The sequence below is a fragment of the Vulpes vulpes genome, chromosome 14 (assembly GCF_048418805.1).
Source record: "Vulpes vulpes isolate BD-2025 chromosome 14, VulVul3, whole genome shotgun sequence".
Lineage (NCBI taxonomy): Eukaryota > Metazoa > Chordata > Mammalia > Carnivora > Canidae > Vulpes > Vulpes vulpes.
The window spans coordinates 18081816-18096288 of NC_132793.1; the positions used below are offsets into that span (position 1 = coordinate 18081816).

A 14473-nucleotide genomic window follows, 5' to 3' on the forward strand; every position below is an offset into this window, starting at 1 on the left:
ACCGCCGGGAGAGAAGGCCAGTAACGGGATGGCAAAGGTATTGGGCCCTGCAGGCAGTTGGATAACACTCCCTCCCTTGCTCCAAACATTTTCTCTATGGCATTTTCACTACTTGCCCCTTGTATTTACTTATTTGTTGTCTGTCTTTCCCCTTTGCATGCCTAGTCCACGAAAGCCAGGCCTTTGTCCTATTGGCCGTGTATCCCCTGTCTTAGATCAATGCCTGGCGTTTAGTGGATTTTTCAAAAAATTAGCTGCTAGCGAACGAATTAAAGAATATTAAACAATTAGTTGAATCTCTGCCATATGCGGGGCCCTGTCCTTGAGGATGCTACAGGGATGGTGGGGGAGATAGGCCTGAACATAAACGTACGGTAGCTCAGCACCTGATTTCTGGGAGGTAGACCCAAGGCACCACCGCAGGGTCCCCGGGGCTGACAACTCCCGGGGGGGGGGGGGGGGGGGGGGGCTTGGGAAGAATCCTCGGAGTCCCGCCGTGTGCCCGGAGCGCCAGGAAGGCAGGCGGAGCGGCAGCCGGTGTGGCTGGAGGCGCAGACTGCAGCTCCTCCGGCTCTTGGCGCGGCTCCTCGGCATCCTTGCCCCACCTGCGGAACCCTTGCCTCTCCTGGCTTCCGTCGGCAGGACCTCGGCCCAGGCGGATGCCCCCCTTGTCGCGGGACCCCGGCACATCCTCTCGCGCCCCGGGAGACGCCGGCCCCGGGGCCTCCAGCCCGCTAGCCCGCTACCTGCGAGACCTCCCTCCACCTGCGGGCTGAGCCCCCCGCACGCCCGCGCGCGCCCCGGGTCCCCGCCCCCTGCCTGCGGTCTGCGGCGTGCAGGACCCCGCCCCGCCCCCTCGGCCCGCAGGACCCCGGCCCCGCCCCGCCCCCGTGGCCCCGCCGCTCGGTCCCGGGGGGCGGGGCCGCGCGCCGCGGCGTCTCGGAGGCTGGGGGCGCGAGGCAGGGGGCGGGGCGGCCCCGGCGCCGGCCAATCAGCGCCGCGATCACATCCATGCAAATACGAGCACAATGGAGCGAGCCCATCACTCGCCCCTGCAAGCAAGCTTGAAATGGGCTTCCGCCTGAGCGGCGGCCGGGGTGGCCAATGAGCGTGTGTTTTGGGCTGGCGAGGCCCAATGGCGTGGCAGGGGAGGCGGGCCCGAGCTGGGTTAGGGTGTCCTTGCAGGGTGTCTGAGCTAAACTTCACCAAATAATAGCTGTTTGTATTTTGGCTGCTGCAGGAGCCATTTTAGGTAAGTTCTTCTCTTAACTTTTTATTTTCCTCCCCGGCCTCCGCTGGCCGGCCTCGCCCGCGGGCCCCCGGCCCCGCCCCGCCGGCCCGGGCTGGGGTGCCCCTATGAATGGAGCCGGGATGCGGGGCGGCTGCGGCGGCGCCGAGGCCCGGCCGGGGTCCGAGCGGGGCCGGCGGCGGGCGGCCTGGCGGAGGGCAGGCGGCGGCCTGCGGCCTGGGACGAGCAGCCGGCCTCCGCCGCGCCCCGAGCCCGCTCGCGCTCAGGCCGCGCTCCGGCCGGGCCGCCGTCCTTGGGAGTGCGCCGCTGCGGGCCGCGCGGAGGGGCGGGGGTCCCGGCAGCCCCCGGCCCGGGGCCCGGCGGGCAGGGGCGGGGCGTGCGGAGGGCCTCCCCCTCCCCCTCCCCGCCCCCGCCCCCCCCCCCCGGGGCGGGCCGAGGGGGACCCCCGGGGGCGCGGCGGGGGCGACCGCTATTGCGCCGCCGCCCCCGCGGAGAAGTTGCTCCATTGGCGTCCTGCGTCTGTTTGCAGGGTGGAGGGGGTGGAGGGGGTGGAGGGGGTGGAGGGGGTGGGCTGGTGCCAGGCTGCTGCTCCGGGAGGGGGCGGGGGCCCCGGCGCGTCCTCGCAGCGCGCTCCCCCTCCGCCCCCTTCTTACGCACTAGCGCGCACTCGCCCCGGGGATCGGAGCCCTACGGGGTGTCCAGCAGCCCCGCAGCCAAGTTTTGTGCATTTATTAGCATTGCATGCTCGGGCTTTCTTTTTCTTTTTCTTTTTTCTTTCTTTTTTTTTTTTTTTAATTCTTAAAAAAAAAAAAAAAAAAAAAGAAGGAATCCTCTGTCCCCTCTAGGGTATTTATTTCCTTCCCCGTTGAGAAGTAACGGAGTCTTTTACTCCCAGATTTCCGGGGACGGTCTTCTCAGATGTGCAGAGGGGTTGGCAGCTACTCGGTCTTTAAAACGACGCTGTTAGGAAATCCCCCTCGCTCGTGAGATGATTGAAATTTGAGTTTGTTTGCAGCTTCCGTTTTTATTTGATCCAATTAAAAATACATAAGCAAGCACTCCTATTTGTGTACATAAAGTCTTCCTAGTTCCAGTTAGGACTGATGTGATGTGGTTGTGTTGTTGTTTTTTTTTTTTTTTTTTTCTTTTTCGGTAGTGTGGGATCTAATAAGGCAGTATAATTCAATTTTCGACTTGTAGGCCCGTGTTCTCCAAATTAGGGTTTTATGGACCATTAGTAATCTGGCCAAGGTTTCTAGTGAATCCTTGGCATCTCCGGGCATCTCTGGAGCTGTCGTATATACCTTATTCCCCAGCCCTCTCCACCCCCCCCCCCAAACCTGCTCGTTTCTGGTGTAACAGATCCACGAACAGAGAAGATACACATTTTAATATTTTTATGGTTTTTAAGAGCGTCTGCAGTAGTGTCTGAGATTCAAGTTACTGTTTCTCAAATGGCCTATGGGAATGCAGTCCTGTTAATCCCCAGGTTTTGACATAAGGTGATGGGGATAGGCTTGTGGTACTTTAGAAAAGTGCTGGTAGGGACCCCAGCACTGTGTTCCCAAGGGTGATTGTGAGCTGCTTTTCCTACTGGAGGTCTGTAGCCACTGTGCACTATACTGTAGTTTGTTGATCCGCCAAATTGGCAGATAAGATTGGCAACCTCAGGCGAGTAGTTTTTGTGAACTTCGTGGCTCTCTGGCGGTACAAAGAAGGTTTGAGATCTATGTATGAAAAAATGATTAGACATGAATCTTCAAGTAACATGGTTTATGCCAACCAGAACAGGTGGTTTCATATAAGCAATGCGTGACTGTAACCAAAGGCCTGGGAAAATGGGGAGTGGTAAATGATTAATTTTGGACTTCTTTCTGTCCCAGGACAGATCTCTTAGATGAATTGAGATGGATTATTTAGACTTTTATCTTCATTCACGGACTACTATTAAGAACTAACCTTTACAATTTTTTTTCCCCCCTTTTTGCTAACTTTGGGATCTCCTTTATAGTAACCAGAATAGGATACTGTTCTTTTGCTGTAGTCTGGCCATGGGCGAAATAATTCTAGATCTGTTGTGAAATTAATTATGTCTTTTAGTGATATTACAGTCTGCCTGGAGTCACATCTTTTACACTGCAGTTATTTCTTTGCTTTTTACATTTAGCTTTTCTGTTGTTACAGCATGCAGTCATTCAGTGTGATCTCTTATGTCACAACTTTTAATATTCCCTATCATTAAAATTATTTTATAATTTATTGATAGAGTTAGAAGTTCCCTGAACTCATCACTATATTCGTGCCAACCACACAAGAAGTTGAAAGACCAGTTTGGAGTGAAATGGGAGAGCCACAAGTAACGCTGTATTTCTGGAAGATCCTTTGGCAGTTAGTTTCTCATATTTATTGGTTTACTTTTCTTATAACTGTTTCAAAATACCAAAGAAGATCTCAAGCAGAATCATACCTCAATAGAAACCAGATCTCATTGGTGATTTTTGCCATTATGTTACAGAAAACTTACCAGAAACAAGAGACCTTGGGCCACTGTGTCTTAGAGATCTCTTTGATTTATAGAAGTTTGAAACAAGTCTTTTGGTTTTCTTGGAAGCACGGCTTTGCCCCAAGTAGAGGTTTTGGTTATGTCTTCCTGTGTTAAACCATGAGGAAAAAGGGCTCCATACTCTCAGGCTTGATTCTCACTGTAAGGGGCCTATGTTTTTCCATTTTCACGGAAAGACTTTGTCTTGGTAGTGGCCAAAAGGAGTCAAACATATTCTGAATCCTTCTGAACAGGTTTGGGGATTCAAGGATTCTCTTGCAAAAATATTTTCGGCATGTGACAATGACTGTATCTAAATCAGCTGAGGAGACTGTGTTCTTACTCTAGTCCATCCCCTTTGTCCCCCACACAGTACAGCAAGGTTAGAAATAGTTTTATTTTTAATAAAGATTTGGTGGTTCACTTTATACTTCCATTCTTCCTACAAAGCTTTAGTTTAATTCAGGTGAAAAGCTGCAGTGAATTCCATGGGACTGCCTGCATTCTCCTGTTCCAGGTTATTATATTGAAAACTCTTTGAAATACATAAAATAATAGCTAGGGCTTAGATATCTGTTTCCTAGAGAACAGGTCTGTTTTTTTTTTTTTTTTTTTTTCCTTCAGTAGAATGTGACATGCTTGTGAGATAAGCAAAAAGAACTAGCACTGAATGAATACCTGGTGTGTGTCCAGCACTCAGCTGGGCCCTGGCGCTGCAGGGATGAAAAAAAGTATCCCATTTTCATGGTCATTCTTATGAGATTGGATCGAAGCTCAGAGAGGTGAAGTAGCTTATTTAAGGCCATCAAGCTAGTAAAAGTTGGAGTCAGAATTTGAACCTAGATCATCTGGATTTAAAGGACATGTATTCTTTCACCAACAACCTTCTAAAGATTTCTTTAAAAAAGCTGGAGTATGCAGTCATGTTTTAGTGGTATGGGGCTAAGTTAACTAACATAAGTTGTTCTACACATTTGTCTATTTTTACTTCTTCATTTCCAGAATTTGTCACTGAAGAGGCAAATTAGAATACAGTAAGGGCACCCCTAACCCCCCTTGTCTCCACAGTGTAGGAAAGGTCCTTGTTAGGGCACTTAAGAGTTCAGCCTAGCCTGGTACTAATAAACATGAAAGGCAGAGGGAGAATGCAGTCACTTTTTCCTTGCCAAAATGTTCTTTTCTTTAGTTCATTTTGTGGAGGCGTTGATACCCTCTTGAGAAATTCTGTTACTTCCATAAAAGTCCTGAAGGTAGTAAAATGGAGTTATTTTAAAATATCCATCCCTGTTCCCATTTCTGAACTAAATTATTTGCATAAAATCCAGAGAAAAATGTTTTCTTTTTGCTTGTAGTACCTATATGCTTTGATTTTTAGAGTTTGTAATAGTGATTCTTTACGTCCTCCTATGCTTATTCTTTTTGTCTGTTTGCCATCATTGAGACCTTTAGAATCTTTGATAATGTATATGACATTAATAGTTCCTATTTTGAGAAATCATTTTTTAAGTTGATGAACCTTTTTCCTTTATAGTCATCATGGAGGACTTAAAATTTTTTAGCAGGGGAGAAAACCTGATATTTCAATAGATTTCTGTGATGCTTTTATCCACTAGCTGTTTCAGAAGAACTTAGGTACTAAGACAGTATTTGAAAATTTCAGGAAGACTAGGAAGCAGAATTTTAAGATAACTTTAGGACATGAAATGTAAGTTGGGTTTGAATTTTCCAAGTAAGTAAAGGGAAAGTTTTATTTTTCTACTCCTTTATTAATTAAAGATTGTTATAGGGAGTATTCATTAATCTAATTTTATGGATCAAATATATTATTTTATCAGTAAATTTTAAATATATATATATATTTAATTTTAAATATATTTTGAAATTTCTTGTACATTATGTGACCAAGGTATTTTGTTTTTGGAATATCTATACTTTTTTTTTTTTTTTTTAAGAGTTATTTATTTAAGAGAGAGCAAGGGAGCGCCTATATACGCATGGGGGGCTTGAGGCCTGAGAGGGAGAGAATCACAAGTAGGCGTCCTGCTGAGCAAGGAGCCCAATCATCTCCATCTCAGGACCCTGAAATCATACCCTGAGCTGGAATCAAAAGTTGGTCACTCAACCAGCTGAGCCACCCAGGCACCCCTGGAATCTAAATACTTTTTAATTGTAAGATTGTTTGCATATAAAAGGTCAGGTTTCAAGTTAAAAGGAGTTCTAACTACTGTGGTAACCTTAGCCTTACTTTAGTTTCTACCTGTTCAGGTTGAGGCTTTTTATCCTGAGATTCATGGACCCTTATGGAGCTGTTCTGTGAACTCCCCAAAATAGTATATGAAATTTTTGTGTGAAGTTTTATGGGAAATGACTCCATTCTTTTATGATTCTCAAAGGGATCTGTGACTCCCATCCTCCTTTCCTCTACCCCTCATGTCTTCCCATCCTCCCTTCTCCCCCACCATCTCTTTCCACCCACATGCAAAAGCAGTATTAAAGATTATTGATGGGCATCCCGGGTGGCTCAGTGGTTTAGTGCCACCTTCAGCCCAGGGCATGATCCTGGAGACCCGGGATCAAGTCCCACGTCAGGCTCCCTGCATGGAGCCTGCTTCTCCCTCTGCCTGTGTCTCTGCCTCTCTCTCTCTGTGTCTCTCATGAATAAATAAATAAAATCTTAAAAAAAAAAAAAGATTATTGATTTAGGTCATTTCAGAAAGTTGTCTTGTATGAGCAAAGTCTTTTCCTGGAGACTGATTTGTTGGGCCTTTTTTGTGCTTTAGGAGGTGATGTAGTCTCAGTCTGGACTAGTTAGTCTGGGCTTGGTGAAGTACTTCTGCATCACTCAGGCAGCATCCAGGCAAGGGTTACACCCAGAATTCTCCCCTGCCTTATTTTTATGCTTGGGAAACTGTTCCACACCCTTGCTCCTACAGCCTGATAAAAGAGCAGGAGGCTCTTGGGCCTCTCTGCTTCTGCAGATGGGACTGGAGGGGTGGCCATGGCTAAAGCTCCTGACATTTTCTTGCTTTGAATACCACTTACTCATTCTGTTACTGCTTCGTTCAGTATGTTTAGGAGGAAAAGGTTTTTCCCTAACATTATAAAAGAAACATTTTTAAAAAATCCCTTCATTTTTATATTCCCTAGACTTTGTATATGATACCTTGAAACTCTTTTGTTAATGTCAGTTTCAAATGGAATTTTTCTTAATGTCTGGTTGAGCGTGTGAGGTTGTTTTTACAGATAATATGCCTATATGTAGAGTTATATTAAACCAGTTGTTAACATAGGAAAAAGGATCAAATGTTAAAATTCTCAAAGCCTTATTTTATCATTTGCTTAAGTTAAAAGTCAAGCAAATTAGTAAAACAGAATTCTAGAGTGACAAAATTCTAAAAGTAGTCTCTAGGAAGTGGCCAAACTTGAGAGATCTTGTAAAGTTCATTTGTTGGGCCAGACCAGAAGATGAATAGAAGAAAAATCCATTTCTTTGGTTTGATATGTAAATGGAGGAAAACACTATAAGCTTGAGGCAGTTTGGTTAAGGGCATTGACGTCCCATGAAGGGATTCTGTTTGGTTTGTTCCTTCCCCTAAGTGTACATGAGCAAAGAAGCATGCTTGGACTGTTTACTTTGGGTTCAAGGAAACCATCAGTATTCTAAGAAATTCTTTGAAAGATTATGTCCGGTAAGCTAGTACAAAGCATAGGTTTTATTTACTGAAAGAAATTTTGTATAATTTAACACAAAGACTTTATCAATGTTCATTTGTATATTCTGGCCTAACAGCTCTTGTAAAGTTAGCAGTCTAAATTCAACCGTAGATTAGCTTGAAGAAGTCAAGGTACCATCCTTGTTGACCATGTGGCGGAATCAGAGATAACTGTAAAAATGTGAAATAAGCCCTTTTAGGTCAGGGTTGCTCATAGTATGCATATCTGTGCAGGTCTACAGATTGTTTGTTACCTGTCTGTGGTGAGATAAGTACAGAACTTGAAGAATGTAGATGTATTTACAGCATTTTTTTAGAAAATTGATTTGTCTGTTGAGTCTAATAATAAAAAATGTAAGTTTATGTATAGTCTTTGTTTTATAGTCTTTGTTTTAAAAAAAGTTTTTTCCTGGGCAGTTCATTTTTCTGGTATTTTATAGAAGTATTATTCCATGATGGATTGGGAGAAAACAAAAACTAGTGGGGTTTTTTGTTTTGTTTTGTATTTAAGTAATCTCTACACCCAATGTGGGGCTCAGACCTACAATCCCAAGATCAAGAGTTGCACGCTTGGGGCACCTGAGTGGCTCAGTTGATTAAGCATCTACCTTCCGCCTGGGTCTGTGTTCCAGTTATGGTCCTGGAGTCCTGGGATTGAAACATCCCCCACCCCCATCCCCCGGATTGGGTGCTTCTCCCTCTCCCCCTACTTGTGTTCTCTTGCTCCTTCACTCACTCTCTCATAAATAAATAAATAAACAAAACAAACAAATAAATAAAACATTTAAAAAAAAAAGTCACACTCTGTTGACTGAGCCAGTCAGGCATCCTCAAAAAGTAGTTCTTAACCATAGGCAGCACTACATAAGATGATAGGTAAAATCACCATTATCTTGCAGCTTGTTTAGAAATGCACATTTTGAGGCCTCATTCCAGACCGACTGAAATAAATTACCTGGGATGGGGACCCAGTATTCTTTGTTTTAGCAAGCTATACTGATAAATTTTGTGCACATTTAAATTTAAGAAACATTGTTCTAGATTAGCACTGTCCAATAGAAGTCTGTGCTATGATGAAAAATGCCTTATCTATGTGCAGTACCTACTAGTCACACATGTGGCTTTTGAACCCTTAAAAGGTGGCTTGTATGACCGAGGAATAGAATTTTAAATTTTATTTAATATTAGTTAATTTAAATTTAAATAGTCACATAGTGGTATTGGCATTTGACACCACAGGTCTAGATCCTCTAGAGTCCCCCTTTCGGGGAGGTGGAGGGAGTGGATTTTTTCCCCCTTCATTTAGAAAATACAGGATAGGACAAGACTATCCTGTAGTTTTAAATGAGATGGAGCAAATCATAGAATAAAAGTTGGCACTTATTTGCCCATTTATATTTACCTATTTTTATCTAAAAGTTGATATTAAGAAAATAGTAGGGTCAGGAAACAAATTTATATCTATGTCACAAAAGGTTTTGCAAACAGCAAGGTAGCTATTTTAGTGAGGCCTTGTGACCCTTCATGGCTGTGACTAACTGCCTAATGTCTTGCAGTATGACTTCTGAAGCTTTTGTCTTTCCTATAAAGATTTAAGCTTTTAAGTGCAATACTGTAGCTTTCCAGTGTTCAGTAGAGAGCGCTAGTCATTGGGAGTTCTCATTGCTTTAGACTGGGTAATGGAGATTTTTCCTATGTAAATTATTATTGGTTTATCACCTTACTTAGAGGATGGTTTTTCATTTTATAAAGGTAATCTTTGTTTTTAATAATATTCAGCAAGGTTCCCTTGAAAAATTGAGCCTTATCTTCTGTCCTCTTCCAATATATTTAAAAACTGATTTGTTAAAAGGATTTCTTTTACTCATTCAGTATTGTATATGCTTCCCTGTCTCCATCCCCATCTACTTGTACTTCATATTTAAATTCCTAAAAATCAAGGATGGCATTGGCTCAACTATATTGATCAATATCCTTTGCAGGATTGGAGATTATTCTGTGATTGACAAGTAGAAGGAAACATGGCTATAAAAGTAAGTGACAATGCACATGTAGAATCATAGCCTTTTAAAATGTTGTCCAGACATGGTGAGTCTTTTCTAATTGTACCATAGTTTTATTAAATATATTTGCCAGGTTTTAGGTTTTCAGGTAGGAGATTGTTAGTCATATAGGCAGTGACTCTTGAAGCATGAGAGACAGTAGAGGTGTCCCATGTTGTTTATACAGTTAGAATGGGTAGCTTCCTTAAAGATCGTGGATAGGACTGCAGGAATAGGAAAATTAATAAAGCAGTGTTGGTTGGCTTTGTTTATGGCATGAATTAGTGTATTGTCTTCCATTGGTGTTCATTAGAGACCAGCACTGTTTCCCATTTTGTTGTAGGGACAGTCTTATATTCTCAGAGAGAGTGAGGATGTACTGGTAGCTTGTCTGCCAGGGGCTTCTGTTTAGCTGAAAATGATACAAGTATCACTGATGGAGAGAGGAGCTATTTTGTAACATGTTGTTTTGCAGCTCTCTTTTTTTTTTTTTTAAATCTGTCCAAGGAGTTTCAAGTTCTTTTTTTTTTTTTTTTTTAGGAGTTTCAAGTTCTTGATCTCTAGGTATATATTTGGATTACTGCTTTGGAGTCTTTTTATGTGTTTATTTTTTTTTAGGGGAGAGAGAGTATAGGGGTGGGGGCAGGGGAGAAGGGGCAGAGGGAGAGGGTGAAAGAGAATCTCAAGATCTCAAGCAGGCTCCATGCCCAGTGCAAAGCTGGACACAGGCTCAGCTCACGACCCTGAGATCATGACGTCGGTTGAAATCAAGAGTTGGACACTTAACCGACTGAGCCACCCAGGCACCCCTGATTTGGAGTCTTAAGGAATTGAAAAGCCTAGTCTGTTGGTACTGAGATCTGATAGTTGAAGATCCCAAGCTTAACAATGTTTGTAGGTTCCTTGCTTCAACTTTGTTCCCATCTTTGTCACTGGTTCCCAGAGCTGGGACTGGAATATTGTAAGAAATGTTACTAAAAGACTGATTTCATAAGCCATGGCCAAATACCAGTCTCCTTATTTACACATAATAGTCCTACTCTGTCCACCCTTATCTGCTCTAATGCAGCATTTCATGCCAGCAGGGCTCTCCCTAGGTACTGACTTTCCCTATGTTCAGTCTTGAACTAAGCTTTGTTGCTACCATTATAGCTGTGGCTGTGGCAGTTATTTCTAGTTTAAGCGTTATCAGGGCTTACATAATTCAGCATCTCAACTAGATTCTTCTCAACCAAAGCCTCTTTCTGGCTTTTTAGGATTGAAGAAGAGTAGTGTTGGAAGGGACTTTGTAGGCCACCTAGTCCAATTTCATCATTTTATGGATGATAGAATGGATTTATAGTCATGTAAATATTTTGTGAGACCATAGAGCTGATCTATGGCCAAGGTAGGCTTAGAATTCAGATCTCATTTTACTAACTAGATCTCTTTCCCTGATTGATGGTTAAGGTCCTGAAAACCCCTGTGGGAGAATTCCCTTAAGAACTTACAGGGATAGGGGATCCCTGGGTGGCTCAGTGGTTTAGCGCCTGCCTTTGGCCTAGGGTGCGATCCTGGAGTCCAGGGATCGAGTCCTGTGTCGGGCTCCCGGTATGGAGCCTGCTTCTTTCTGCCTCTCTCTATGTCTATCATGAATAAATAAATAAATCTTTAAAAAAAAAAAAAAAGAACTTACAGGGATAATATGGGGAAGTTATGTTCTGTGATTAGAAATGAATCTCTGAAAGGCTGAATAATTTTTTTAATGTTTTCAAAGTAAAGATATCAGTGGAATTTTACATGTTTTAAATGAATAAAGATGTGTGGTACTATTTTGGAAACTCTTGTTTACTATATCTTGTTTACTAGAAACATTTTGGCATGTCCCTCCCTTTTATATCTTTGTTTTTTTTTTTAAATAATAAATTTATTTTTTATTGGTGTTCAATTTGCCAACATACAGAATAACACCCAGTGCTCATCCTGTCAATTGCCCACCTCAGTGCCCACCACCCCCTTGTATATCTTTGTAAAAGGCCTGTGGTACTATTTTGGTAACTCTTGCTTACTGTTTTTTAGGTTGGAGGTGGGCAGCAAAGCAGAGTTTATTGAGCGATACAGTACAAAGTTCCCAAAGAGGGAGGAGACCCGAGAGGGTTGTTGTCGTCTTTACTATTTTTTTGCTTCCTAGAAACTTTTTGGCATATTTCTCCATTATATAATTGTGAAATTCTTTGTAAATTTACCTTTGGGTTATTGCAAATAACATGGATGATTTTTTTTCCCCCAGATCTCCATACTCATTCAGCTTTTTAACTTAGGGTTATTAGAATAGGTTTTTTCCCAGACCCCTCAGTTGTGATAATAATAGCAGCTGCCAATAATTGAGCACTTACTATGCGCCAGGTGTGGTGTTAGGCTCTTTCATAGTGTGGTAGTTGTTAGGGCTGCACACTGATACTCTATTTTTCTTTTCTTGTGGGTTCGTGGTAGGATAGCACTTATCCCTCACCTTGAAATTGTGCATGGCTGTGTGACTTGCTTTGAATATTGAAATCTGAGTGCAAGTGATGTGAGGCACTTCTAGGCAAACACTCCTTTTTTTTCTGAAGGGGATCTGAAGTGGTTGTGTAGTGTAAGCAGTAAGTCTATGCTTTAAACCACTGAGTTTTGTGTGTGTGTGTGTGTTTTTAAGATTTTATTTATTTATTTATTTGAGACAGAGAAAGAGAAAGCAGGAGTAGGCAGGAGGGGCAGAGGGGAAGCAGGCTGCTTGCTGAGCAGAGCTTGATCCCACAACCCTGGGGTCATAACCTGAGCCACCTAGGCGCCCCACCACTGAGTTATTATTATTATTTTTTAACCACTGAGTTTTTTAAATGGAGTTTTAACTGTAGCATAAACCAACCCATCCTCTTGAATATAAATATACATGGATTCTCATCATTGACCCTTTATTTTTTTTTTAAAGATTTTATTTATTTATTCATGAGAGATACACAGAGAGAGAGGCAGAGACACAGGCAGAGGGAGAAGCAGGCTCCATGCAAGGAGCCTGATGTGGGACTTGATCCTGGGACCCCGGGATCACACCCTGAGTTAAAGGCAGATGCTCAACCACTGAGCCACCCAGGTGTCCTTCTGATCATTGATCCTTACGGCTAAGTGCTGATACTAGCCCATTTTGCAGTTGAGGAAATGGAGACAAAGGAATTAAATTTACTGGCAGCCCAGGCACTTTGAGCCCTATATTCTTTTCTTCTTTTTTAAAGATTTACTTACTTGTTTGAGAAAGGGAAGGAGAGCATGTGAACAGGCCAGGGAGAGAGGGAGAGAGAGAGAGAATCATCTAGCAGACTCCCCTGTAAGCATGGTGCCCAACGTGGGGCATAATCCAGAACCCTGAGATCATAACCTGAACTGAAATCATGAGTCAGATGCTTAACTACCTGAGCCACCCAGGCGCCCCAAGCACTACATTCTTTTTTCTTTTTTTAATTTTATTTATTCATTCATGACACACACACACACACACACACACACACACACGCGCACACACACACACACACACACAGAGGCAGAGACACAGGCAGAGGGAGAAGCAGGCTCCATGCAGGGAACCTGACGTGGGACTCAATCCCAGGTCTCCTGGATCACACCCTGGGCTGAAGGCGGCGCTAGACCGCTGGGCCATGGGGGCTGCCCAGCACTACATTCTTAAGCATTACCCAAGTTTGCTGCTACTGTGTATGCTGTACCAACTCAGTACCCATAACATCATGCCAGAGCTTGTGTTTACTTCTTTGTTCCATCCCTTCTTACTGATGCCCCTGAAGTTCCAGGTCCAAGGGTCTCTCACCAGCATTTCTCTTTCCCAGTGTTGTACTGCAGAAACCTCCGTTCCTTTTCTGTTGTCTGTTACTTACTTTTACTACCTTCTGGAATTCATCTTTCCTGTGAGGGGGATAGTTCCTAGCATTAGATATCCTTGCATCTCTAAAATTTTCAGAGTAAATTTCTCAGAAGGCCACAGATGGCTTTATGAGTAGGCTGCCCAGCAATCACCGAGGCTTTGCAGTGTAGTTAAGTGCATGGATTCTGCATCCAGACCACCTGTTTGAGTCCCAGCTCTGCCACTTACCGGCCATGTGAACCTCTCTCTTCCTCAGTCTCCTTGTGTGTACAGTGGAGGTAATAATAATAATACCTATCTCATATAGTCGTTTTGAAGATTGAGTTAATTTATGTAAAGCCTTGGAACAATGCCTGGCACAATTGTAATAAGCATGATATAAGTGTTGGATATTATGATTGTAAAGAATCAGGCATCACAGGCCAAGATGAGTGAAGATAAGTCATTACTGAACTTAATCTTTCTGATGGTAAGATATTAAAGGTTTAATACCACAATTTAAATTTTCCTCTTATTTAACAGGGATTGCTGAGCAACTCTACAAGGCACTAAGCTGGGGGGGGGGGGTGACCTAGAATTTGCCCTCAAAGAATTTATAGTATAAAGGGGGGAGATAAGATATACATAAATACCGGTATACAAATAATTGTGTTGTTGCCAGGAAGCCCATAAAACGTGTTCTTTGGGAATTTAGAAGAGGGTGAAGTGGGAATCAGAGAAGACTCTGAGTTGGGGCACTTATTAGGGTTGGAAAAGGTGTCAGGATTTGGATGTGGAGACTGGGTGTGGTAGGGAGGAAACTGCCAGGTGAAAGGAAGCATTAGATCAGAGGCCCATAATAAACATGTTCATTCATCCATTCAGCAAAAATACAGTGGACATTTATTTTTAAAATTTTATTTATTTATTCATGAGAAACACAGAGGGAGAGAGGCAGAGACACAGGCAGAGGGAGAAGCAGGTTTGCTGTGAGGAGCCTGATGGTGGGACTTGATCCCAGGACCCTGAGATCATGACCTGAGCCAAAGGCAGATG

The 14473-nt window shown here is 43.3% G+C and overlaps 1 protein-coding gene across 6 annotated transcripts in view; it reads left to right on the forward strand.

Moving 5' to 3' along the window:
- The first annotated feature begins 989 nt into the window (after nt 1-989).
- CHD6 (chromodomain helicase DNA binding protein 6) overlaps nt 990-14473 on the forward strand; it is a 202143-nt gene continuing 188659 nt past the window's right edge. For 3 of the 6 annotated variants that reach the window (XM_072735842.1, XM_072735833.1, XM_072735843.1), the window contains exon 1: nt 1134-1252. The gene's annotated coding sequence lies outside the window, so the exon portion shown is untranslated. Of the gene's footprint in view, nt 1253-14473 lie in introns of all 6 variants that reach the window. The other 3 variants (XM_072735836.1, XM_026009654.2, XM_072735839.1) reach the window with 2 other exon arrangements.